Here is an 11,679-nt window from a genome sequence, read left to right on the forward strand (position 1 = left end):
TTCAGTCATTCAGGTTGCAGATACAAGAACAATCTCCAAAAGACATTTGAAAGCATTTCATTTTGGACGTGGACTTGATCCTGTAGAGCGTGCTTTGCCTTTTTAGTGGTTCTTTCTTGTACGTCACGCTCTGAATTCAGCCTCGTGTAGGGGGTTTGATTCCACTCAGTATGTGCTTTCACCTTTTTATTTCGGAAACTCCAGCATACACAGAAGTACAGAGAACAGTGCAGTGAACCCCCACTTACGCATCACCCACTTTAACAACAACCGACTCGGGGCCAGCTTTGTTTGATGTGTACCTCACCACCCCCGCCATGCCTCTGAAGCTAATCCCAGACACGCCGTCCGGATTTCATCTGTTAGTGCTAAATGTGCTTCTGAGTACCATTTCCAGAGTTGCATCTGTGCCTGCAGGGTTGGTCGTCTGAAGGCTCCCAGAGGCTTTGTGAAAAGTTAAAAAGTCACAGTTAATGAGAAAGCTGGGGAATGGGGAGTTCTGATTGATCAGATTTTCTGTTTCACTGAATCATTAGCTAGAAAACCCTTGTTGTTTAGAGAGGGGAAAGCTTTCTAAGATAAGAGTCTGCTTTCCTGCCTCAATGGGCATGCACAGCAAACAGTCTAATCTCTTGATCTCGTCTGACTGATTTTCGCTCCTGGGGGATGTGACTGAACAGGGCTGGTTGGTACCATTACAGGTTTGGGGTGCGGGTGGGGCCTTCCCACCTGCCCCGTCACCTGTCCCCCAGCCCAGAGTCCCTAGTGCCCCCATCGGCGTGACTGCGCCACCTCCCCACACCCCAGCTTCTGTGAAGCATCTTCGGTTCTGTGTCTCCTCCCCCAGCAGCCGCCTCAAGCTCACCCAACCTCCCCCTGTCTCCTCCAGGTTTTGGTTGACACGCGTCTGCTGAAGGCTACATCGGAACTCGGGGGACACAACAGTGCTTTTATTGGAAACACGACCAAATCGATCTTGCTATCGAGGGATGGGGGAGGTGCGGGCGGCCTAAGGAGTCAGGGAACATCCCCTAGTAGGTGGCCCCCGAGCCAGGACCCAGCAGGACCACAGAGTCCACCAGGCCCAGGGGGCAAGACCCGCAGGGCAGAGCATGTTTCCAGGGAGGAAACCGCATCCAATCCGACACCTTTCAAACTCCCCTCCCTCTGCCGGGGTTTTCACGGTCCGTGCTGTCTTCAGTCTCATGCAGTTTTCTCCTTTACCGACTGGCTTTCTTCTCTCCCAGTGAGCTTCTTAAGTCTCTTCCTTGTCCAGGCTTGAGCTTTCAGTCTCCCCCACCAGTCACGTGTTCATCCCCAGATACTCTGCACCGTGATACGGGGCATTGCCGTCCACCCAGTGGCTCCAGCCAGAAATCCAGGCGTCACCCTGAGTTCTTCCTTCCCTTCCCTCCTTTGATCCAACAGTAAGACCCCTCAGTGGTTTCCCCCAAACAATCGCAAATGCAGCCACCTCTCTCCATCCCCACCGCCATTACCACCCGAACCCCGTCACCTCGCTGGATAAGCAGCATTCCCAGGTCCCCCCTCGCTGCTCTTGCATTGGTCCTCCACAGAGCCAGAAAGGTCTTTTTAAAGACACCTGCCACACACTGTGCCTGCTTAAATGTCCAGGGGCTTCCTGTTCATTTAGGAAAAAACCCGAACTCCTCACCATCTGGCTCCTGACTGCCTTGGGTGAGTGATAACCTTTCTAGGCCCGGAAATCTTCACCTATAAAATGTAGGTGATAGTTACACCAACCCCCACCCCGATGGCTGTGAGGGTAAATGCACCAGCTTAGTTAGAGTCAGCACCACTAATGTCAGCTCCTTCTGCTCCTCTCCGCCTGTCTCCACTTCCCCCCCGCCTTCCAAAGTTCCCCGTGTTTATTAACACGACGCTAAGACCCTCCTCCTTTTTAATACCCTGGAATCATTCTGGTTCTCCTTTCCCCATGGCATCTTACCTGCCCTGTCATTCATCAGACCCTGTGCTCTGAATTCTTTCTCCAGAATGTGGGCCCATTCCAGGCGTGGACATAGCGGGAACAGGTCAGGTTCCTTCTCAACGAACCTTCCCAGCTCTGGCCTGCAAAGGTCAGGAGAGAGCTTGCAGCTTCCTTCCACTGTCCCTTTTTCAAAACTCAGCCCCTCCCAGCACTTGAGAACTTAATTGCTTTTCTAGGAAAAAAAGCCCTCACGCATAGCCTGCTGCTCAGCTCAGCACTGACGTCTCCCATTGCTCCCCGTTCCAGGTTCCAGGCAGAGTGGACTCCCTGTGGTTTTGTGGCCTCGCGCCTCATTTCTTCCCTCTCTGCCTTCGCCCACACTCCCTCCGCCTGGAAGGCCTGGTGCTTCCTCCTCTCTATCGCCTGCCTGGCCTGGCCTGGCCCGCCCTACTGCAGACTCTGAACTCCTAGTGGTGCTCTATTTCCACCACTTTCATCACATGCCACCTTTTGCTTGGCGCTGTAAATGTCAGCGCTGCATTCATGAAATCACCTCTTCCTAAGGGCAGGACCCACATCTCATTTTATCAGTCATCTACCCTAGCACGAAGCTTCAGTGTCCTGGGCTGGTGATCGAAATCATATCTACCACTACCTGCCACGGGATGATGCAACCACCCAATGAAATAGGCACTACTATTGTACCCAGTGTAGAGATAAGGAAGTTGAGGCTTAGAGTCACAGAACTTGCCCAGTGGCACCATCGCCAAGTGCGAATCTGAGCTATAGACCCAGATGTGTCTGACTGTAGAGCCTCCGCAAGTGATAACAGCTGAGGCGCCAGCCCCCACCCGCCTTAGACATTTTTTACATTACCCATTGTCATCCTCAAAAGACCCCATTGGTGGAGACTATTATCCTCATTTTACAAAGAAGAAAACTAAGGCTTACCTTCCACAATAAGAGCACTCAAGGAACTGGCAGTAGAAGGAAGTTCCTCAACCTGATAAAGGCATCCACGGAAACCCCGGAGCGAGCATGTTTAATGGTGAAAGACAACGCTTTCCATCTAAGACAGGAACAAGGCGAGGATGTCCGCTCTCACCCGGACTGTGCACCCCTGTCCTGGAGGTTCCAGTCAGGGCAGACGGGCAAGACACAGAAACGCAAGACGTGCCGCTAGGAAAGGAAAGAGTAAACTCTCTCTCTGTGCAGATGACACGATGCTTTTTATAGAAAACCCTAAGGGTTATGTGCACGTGCAGGCGCACACGCACGCACCCACATAAGAGCTGGTGAACAAGTGCATCCAGACCACAGGACACAAGATCAATATACAAGAGTCAGCTGCATTTCTGGGTGTCCGCAATGGACAACCCAAAAATGAAATTAAGAAAACAATTCCCTGCACAGTAGCATCAAAGGGGGTAAAATACTTAGGAATAAATTCAATCAGGAAAGTGTGAGACTTTGACACTAAAAACTGCAAAACATCATCGAAGAATATTATTCAGCCATAAAAAAGAGCACAGGTTACAACATGGATGAACCTCAAAAACATGATGCTATGTGAAAGGAAACAGACACTAAAGGCCACATAGTGTATGATGCCATACATATGAAATATCCAGAATAGGTAAACCCATAGAGCCAAAAAGCAGATTGGTGTTGGCAGCGGGGAGGGAAAGTCAGAGTGTACTTAATGGGTCAGGGACCTCTTGTTGGGGGTGATGACAGAGTTTGGGAACTTTATATACGTGGTACTTACAGGAGATTGTGAAGGCACTAAATGCCTCTCAACTGTACACTTTAAGATGATTAATTTCATGTTATGTCAATTTCACCTCAGTTTTTTTATGTTGAAGAAAAATAAAGACCTAAATAAATGGAAAGACAGCCTATGTTCATGGATTGGGAGACAAAATTGCCAAGACGGTAATACTCCCCAAAGTGAGCTACAGATTCAGTGCAACCCCTGTCAAAATTACAATTACCCTTTTGGCACAAACGAACAAGTTGGTTCTAAAATTCGTATGGAAATTCAGGGAACCCAGAATAGCCAAAACAATCTTGAGAAGAAGTACAGAGTTGGAGGGCTCACACTTTCCAATTCAAAAACTTACTGCAAAGCCGCAGTGATGAAGACAGAGTGATACTGGCATCAAGATAGATGTGTAGATCAGTGGAATTCTATTCCATTGAGAGTCCAAAAATAAACCTGTAAATCTGTTGTCAGATGATTTTTGACAGGGAAGCCAAGACTCTTGGAAAGAATAATCTTTTCAGAAAATGATGTTGGACTTAGAAGAAAACAGGTGTAAATCTTCATGACCTTAGACTGGTCAACAGTTTCTTAGACTTCACATCAAAAGCACAAACAACCAAAGGGAAAATAGAATACATGTCATCAAAAATAAAAAACTGTGTGTGTGTCAGAGGACACTATCAAGAAAGTGAAAAGACAAGCCATAGCATGGAAAAAAGTTGTAAATCATATAAAAGACAAGGGGCTGGTATCCAGAACGTAAAAAAGAAAGCTCTTACAACTCAACAACAAAAAGACAACCCAATATATACAAGGTCTTGTGGTAGCTCACAGCAAATAAAAAAAAAATGTGACAATGAATATATATATATATGTTCATGTATAACTGAAAAATGTGCTCTACACTGGAATTTGACACAGCATTGTAAAATAACTATAACTCAATAAAAAATGTTTAAAAAAAAGACAACGCAACTTAAAAACAGATGAAGGATTTGAATCAATCTTTCTCTAAAGAAGATACACAAATGGCCAATAATCACAAGAAAAGAAGCTCAACTTCATTAGTCAGTTACTAGGGAGATGCATATTAAAGACCATCATGAGATGCCACGTCACACCTACTAAGGGGGCAATAACAAAAACAAACACACAAAAAACAACAAATGGAAAATAAGAAGTGTTGTTGAGAACGTGGAGATACTGGAACCTTTGCACATGGCTGGTGGGAGTGTAACATGGGGCGGTGGCTGTGGAAGAGTTTGGAAGTTCCTCCAAAAGTTAAACAGAGAGTTCGTAGGTGGCCCAGCAATTCCATTCAGGGACTTAGACAGTTGTGTACAAGGATTCAGAGCAGCATTATTATAGCCAAATGTGGAAACAACTCAAATGTCCTTGAATTGATGAATGAAGTGCTGACTAAGCATGATTGAATGTGGAAAACCCTAGGCCAAGTGAAAGAAATCAGACCAAAAAAGGCCACGTATGGTATGATTCCACTGAAATGAAGGGGAGGTCCAGAATAAATAAATCCATGGAGGCAGGAAATAGAGCGTTGGTTTCCAGGGGCTGAAGGAGAGGAAGAACGGGACGTGACTGCCTAGGGTTTCCTCCGGGGGGCGATGAAATGTTCTGGCATTGGATTGCAGTGATGGTTGCACAACTCTGTGAATGTACAAAACTACGCATACACATATCTGCAGGCACACTCACACTACTAAACTGCATACTGTAGAGAGCTGAAGTAATTTGTCTAAGGTTACATCACACATAGTAAGTGGGGGACCAGAGACTAGAACCCAAGAATATCTCCTTCTACACCAATGCTGTCGGGGGAAGAATGCTTCTAGGGCCCTTGAATAAGTAAACGAATAAAGTCTGGGATCTCCAAGAGCCTCAGAATTGTCATTTTGAATATTCCTTCTCATTATGAAATACTGTCCGTAAAATGGCTGAGGCAAGCAATATTGGTCATACTGAGAAATCAGTTACACTGTGTAAGGAGTAATCTGCCCTGATGGGCTACTTCCATTGTGCCATTCAGTGAGAAGTCTGAAGAGCAGATGAAGAGCTGTGAACAGTGGACTCCGGTCTAATTTCCGAGATGAGTGAGAAGAAACAACAAACCTTACAAATCTGCTACTCTGGTGGAAAGCCTTGGGGTGGCCAAAGAATTTTGCCATTACCAATACATATAAAACCCTCCATTTTTCACCCACATTTCTCTGATGGCTAATTCTTTCAAAATTTGACATTGTGTTTATTTTACTGATTACTAAAATTATATATACTGATTTTATAAAATTTGGAAAATACATAAAAATATAAAGAAAATTACCCTTGTCCCCAAAGATGCATTTTTCCAGTCTCGCTTTCTGTCCATATACAATTACATATGCACTCCCTTAAAAAACTCAGTGGGGAATCATCATAATACAGTTTTGTATCCTGCTTTTATAAACATCATATTTGGAGCACTGTACCATACTATTAAATTTGAGGAAATGATTTTGAATGGCCAAATGATGCCTTCTTATAGAGACACCATGGTTTTTGTTTTGTTTTGGTGTCTTAGCCGTTTCCTTATCTTTAGTCATTTGGGCATATGGCAGCTGTGAAAATGTGTTTCTCAGATCTCTACTTTGGGAAGCGTAATGGACTGAGGGTCCCAGCTGCTGTGTTCTGAAATCCATCAGCCCATCAAGCAGACTCCCGGCACCCCCACAGGCCTCTCCCAGCCAATGTCAGGGTGGCAGGGACCCCAAGGCTGGCTCACCCCTGAGAGGCACGAGGTTCCTCTGACAAGTGACTTGGAGGATTTCCTGGCAGCCTCGCCGATCTCTCTTAGAAAGGCTCTTCAGAGTGCGATGCTGCCCCCACCCCTCCTTGCTTCCCTGTTTCCTTCAGCAGGGACCAGACCCGCCTCTCCCTCCACGCTCACCCACACCGACCACTTCCCCTCCAGGCCTGTCTGTGGATAGACCTTCATGCATGGCGAATCCCATCTTGCTATCCCCGCCGCCTCGGCTGGCCTGGACTGACACAGGCTGCTTCCTCTCCTGTTTCCTTGTGTTTGAAGTTATCTTGATTGCTGTTGTGTGTCCGTCCCATCCTAGTCACGACCATCTCCTTAGGAAGTTGCATCAGGATAGAACACCGAGGCGGGGACGGGGTCCCCGGGGGGATCTTGTACAAGGCGGATACTTGTTTCCGGAAGTGGCTGAGTAGGCCTTTCACAGCCTCACCGTCAAGCCTGATCTCTTGTATAATCTCTGCTGTTTGGATGGGCAGGAAAAGCACTTTCTGTTTATTTGCCTTTCTCGGTTACTTGGTGAGGTTCAGCTTGGTTTCACATTTACCCGCTGTTTGATTTCTTATTTTCACATTTAAGCATCTTTCTCTTCTCTTCCCTCTCCTCCTCCTCGTCTTCTCTTTCATCATCTGATTGCCTCTTCTATTTCCTTTTGGTTTTTCTCTCACTTCTTAATTCTCCAGAATAAGGAAACAACATGGCTTAAAAATGTTTTTCTTATAGCTTGCTATTCCCTGCTCTTCCTTTATAACGTTTAAGCTTTAAAGTTTAAGCCCAAAATGTTCCCCCGAAAAAAGTAAGTCATATTATCGTTTGATTGTTTGCTTCTCTGTGACCCTTGATGTTCCTTATTTGTTTCCCTTCCCTGGTGAGTCAGCAGCGCTTGGTTTTTCAGTGTCATTATTTTCGAGTGTCTCAAGCACAGGACAGACCCTGGAAATCATTTGGTGGAGGAAATATTAAATTTGTCACAAAATACGGAGATCTGCTTCTCTTTTTGTCTCCTCCTGGGTTTTGGTGGATGACCACCAAAAGGAGTTCTAATTGTTTGAGAGTTCTTGTGAGCTGAGTTCCAGGTGACAGGATTCCTCACCCTTGTCACCTGTGGTCGTCTCTGTCCTAAGCTGCTGTTGTCAGAAAAGGGAATTGGCTTGCTTCCTCTTGAGCAGTGCTTGGTTTCGAGGCGAATTTCTGCCCTTGTCTCCTCCCCCATCTCCCTCTCCCATTTTTCTTGTTTCTTCATGATGGGGTCTCTGTTCACGTGGACCCCCTGCCTCGGGCCTCGGCGGCCTGCGAAAAACGTGCTGACCCCACGATGCTCAGCAGCAACAGGGAATGAAGCCCCGACAGAGGCTATAACAGGGATGAACCTTGCAAACATGATGCTGAGTGAAAGAAGCCGGATGCAAGAGGCTGCAATGTTGTATGACCCCGGGTATAGGCAATGTGCGGAACAGGCAACTCCATAGAGGCAGAAAGCGGATTAGGAGCTACTGGAGGCTGAGGGAAGGCAGGAATAGGGAGTGACTGCTAATGGGCACAAGGTTTCTTTCTGGGGTGATGAAAATGTTCTGGAATTAGTGGTGGCTGTGGTACAGTTCTGACTATACTCAAAAAACATCGAATCGCTTCTCAGCCTTTTGGCTAAAATCAAGTGCAGCATCAGCTCTTAGCAGGTTAATATCTGATGCGTCTTCTTATCCGAGGATGATATATTAAATGGATTTTTGTAGCAGGGAGTTAGAATAAGGGCTTGCTCTGTCCACTCCGCACGTGGACCCAGTGTTACAGGGCCTCGGGAACGGCGCACCTCCTGCGGGGAACAAAGCTGAAGTTAAAAAGTTAGAAAAGAAAACCCAAAAAAGCATTGAACTGTACACTTTAAATGGGTGGACTTTAAGTTGTGTAAATTGCATGTCAATATAGCTGTTAAAAAATAGCAACCCTGGGGCCCAGCCCAGGCCGGCTCAGTCAGACTCTTGGTGTCAAACCCAGAAATCTGCTCTTCACCCAAACAACCCAGCAGGACCAGCCGCATCATTTGCAGGCTCGGTGCAAAATGAAAGTGTGGGGCCCCGTGTTCAAAAGTCATTAAGATCTCAAGACGGTGGCAACACAGCGTTGAAAGAAGCGTGGGGCCCTTCTGAGCGTGGGGCTCTGTGCCGCCGCCCAGGTCGCAGGCCCTCAAGGCCGGCCCTGCAGCCTGGACTCATGTTTGGGATGCTCCATCCAAAGGAAGGAGGGAATGTGGTGAGCAGGACGCCTCTGCGTCAGAAAAGCTGTAGGTGGAGGAGCTGGAAGTACAGGAGGAGAAATCAAAAGCTTCAAGAGAAGGTTTCCTCTCTCTCCAAGAGCAATGAGTTGGTTTTAGTCAGAAGAGCGTGGTGGAGTCCCCCAGCCCGGGGCTGAGTAATCTCCAGAACTGCGGGCTTTCAGTGAAAAAATAAAGGCTGGGACTGCGGCCAGATCTGCAGGAGATCCCGGGTCACTCCATCAGCTGGGCACCACTGACAGACCAACTCGAGCCTAACGGGAGTTTATGGAAGGAAATGAACAAGGGGCCCGTCTGGGGCGGGGTGGGGAGTTGGCAGCCACTGACAACTCAGCGCCTGCTGCCCCGAGACTGGGTCTCAGAGCAATTGCCACCTCTCCCTGCAGCCATAGACTTCCCACCGTCCCAGCTGCTTCATCACTGGGGGTCCCTGACCCGAAGTCTGATGGAGCTGCCAGGGTCGCAGGCTGTGACTTAATAAGAAATACATATTCAGTCTCTGCCCCCAGTTCCTCACGTGGAGCTCCTGAAACCCTCGTAATTTCCTGAGCTCTGGGGGTGATGAGAGCATCTAACACACAGCTCCTAAAGCCCTTGGAATTTCCTGGGTGGGAGGAAGTCTTGGTTCTAATGCAGTGACTCTTGGCAGCTTCCGGCTGGAGCTGTTCTCCAGGAAGACGGAGCCTGGATTACACACGTGACACTCTGGGGAGGGAAAGGGCCTGGAGACTGAGTTCAGTCAATCATGCCTATACGATAAAACCTCTGTAAAAATCTCCAAGTTGCTGGAGATCGGAGAGCCTCTGCGTTGGCGAACACATCCCTGTGCGGGGAGGGTGGCACAGCCCAGCCCCTCGGGGACAGACGCTCCTGTGCTCAGGACCCTTCCAGACCTCACCCCATGTACTTCTTCATCTGGCTGCTCGTCTTGCTCCTTTATGACGTCCTCTGTAATAAACCAGTAAACACAAGTGTTCCCTGAGTTCTGAGACGTCCTAGCAAATTACTGAACCTGAGGAATGGTTGTGGGAAGCCTGGTTGGTAGCCGAGACGGACAGAAGTGTGGGTAACCTGGGACCCACTACTTGTGGTTGGCGTCTGAGGTGGGTGGGGGGCAGTCTTGTGGGACTGAGCCCTGAACCCGTGGGGTCTGCGCTAACCCTGGGAGGTTAGGGCCAGAAGTGAACTGACGCGTAGGACACCCAGTTGGTGCCCACGGAGAACTGGAGAGTTGCCTGGAGTGGAACCCCCACCCGTTGGGTGGGAAGTGATCGGTGATGGGGAGAAGCCGTCTTCCTTGGAACCGGTCCCCCCGCCCCGCAGCTGCAGGGAAGGCTGGGTGGGCAAACCTCCTACCTTTCCAGCTTCAGTAGCAGGAGGCAGGCTGCACTTTCCACCAAATGTACGTCTCAGGCTATTCAAACTTAATTCTCAGAGTGAGCGCATGCCAATAAAATATTGACCTCCTCCAGGAAGGAGTCGATCAGCACAGCACGACCGATTCAAAGGACAACGCCAGAAGCTAACATCTCTCTCACGCGCGCACGTCTGTTTACCCATCACCAGTGGAGACGATGAAGACTGGAAGGAAATGCAGAGGTAGACGTTCACCTGGTTGGTGTCCTACAGCCACAAAACCATCACCCCTGGGATCATCTACTGGAGAGAAATCATAGATCAGTTTTCTACAGGTTCACAGACTCTGCGACCTAATCAATAATAAACCGTGACAAATGGAGTCCCAGGCCCTGAAAGCAGTGCTGTCAGTAGAACTTTCTGTGGAGGAGGAGATGTTCTGCGTCTGCGCTGTCCAGCACGGGGGCCTTCAGCCACGTGTGCCTGTTGAGCGCTTAAGATGTGACTAGTGTGACCAAGGAATTGGACCTTTAAAACTGTTTTTTAAAGTTTTTTTTTAATCGAAGTATAGTCAGTTTACAATGTTGTGTCAGTTGCTGGTGTACAGCATCATGCTTCAGTCATACATGTACGTACATGTATTCCTTCTCATATTATGTAGGTGACTACAAGATATTGAACAAAGTTCCCTGTGCTGTACCGTAGAAACTTATTGTTTATCTATTTTATGTGTAATAGTCAGTATCTGCAAATCTTGAACTCCCAGTGTATCCCTTCCCACCCCTTTCCCTCCCTAGTAACCATAAGTTTGTTTTCTGTCTGGGAGTCTGTTTCTGTTTTGTAAATAAGTTCATTTGTGCCGTTTTTTAAGATTCCACATATAAGTGATCTCATATGGTATTTTTCTTTCTCTTTCTAGCTTACTTCACTTAGAATGACGATCTCCAGCATCCATGTTGCTGCAAATGGCATTAATTGTTTTATTTGGAAATGAATTTGGATATACAGCAGAGTTACAGATAGTACAGAGTTCTCATAGACCCTTCTCCCAGCTTTTCCTAAATGTGAAGGTTTACATAATCATGGCACATCTATCAGAACTAAGAAATTAACGCCAGTACAGGCTTAATTTGGATTTTCACCACGGTTTTTCACAAGTATCTTTTTCAGGATCCCCTCTGAGATTGCATCCAATTATCTCCTTGGTCTCCCATCTGCAATGATTTCTCAGTCTTCCCGCAAGTCTCCTGACCCTGACACCATTGAAGAGGACCGGTCAGGGATTTTGCAGAATGTCCCACAATCTTGGTTTGTCCGATGTTTTCTCGGGAGGAGGCTGGGCTGGTGGATCTGGGGGAAGGGGCCCACAGAGGTGAGGGGTGCCCTTCCTGTCAGGTCACCTTGGGGTACCCGACACCCCTGATGTTACTGCAGGTGGTGTTGACTTTGCCCCCTTGCTCAGGGAGGTGTCAGCCGTGTTTATCCTCCACCGAGTTGCTGTCTCTCCCTCCGACTCTGTGCTT

At 47.8% G+C, this 11,679-nt stretch overlaps 1 non-coding gene across 1 annotated transcript; it reads left to right on the forward strand.

Annotated features, from left to right (window-relative positions):
• The first annotated feature begins 8,152 nt into the window (after window positions 1-8,152).
• Window positions 8,153-8,343, forward strand: LOC116276622 (U2 spliceosomal RNA). Its single transcript, XR_004186110.1, has one exon. It is a non-coding gene; the product is annotated as a U2 spliceosomal RNA (small nuclear RNA).
• Window positions 8,344-11,679: the final 3,336 nt, after the last annotated feature.

Source organism: Vicugna pacos, chromosome 32 (genome assembly GCF_048564905.1).
Source record: "Vicugna pacos chromosome 32, VicPac4, whole genome shotgun sequence".
NCBI classification, from domain to species: Eukaryota; Metazoa; Chordata; class Mammalia; order Artiodactyla; family Camelidae; genus Vicugna; species Vicugna pacos.